The following is a 318-nucleotide window of genomic DNA, read 5'->3' on the forward strand; positions in this document are numbered from 1 at the left end:
GGAACTCCGCAAACGATGAGTGCACAATATGAAGCCTTGAAAAAACGACCACGGTCATCAACGCTGAATATATTGTGATGCACAAACAAAAAGGTGCAGGAAAAATTTGCGCCCTAAATACCTTAATATACAGAACTCTATGCAAGTGTTGGTAAAGACCTAGACGTAGGTACATTTAATAAGCTTTTTCTGTACTTGCTCCATTTTTCTGATTACGATTATCTGTCCATCATTGAGACTAAAAAGTATTTTCAAAAGTACAAGCACATAACATACAAGTGACGATTATATAATTACATGTTGGTAAAGTATACCCAG

Source organism: Pollicipes pollicipes, unplaced genomic scaffold, assembly GCF_011947565.3.
Source record: "Pollicipes pollicipes isolate AB1234 unplaced genomic scaffold, Ppol_2.1 Scaffold_4219;HRSCAF=4965_pilon_pilon_pilon, whole genome shotgun sequence".
In the NCBI taxonomy this organism is placed as follows: domain Eukaryota; kingdom Metazoa; phylum Arthropoda; class Thecostraca; order Pollicipedomorpha; family Pollicipedidae; genus Pollicipes; species Pollicipes pollicipes.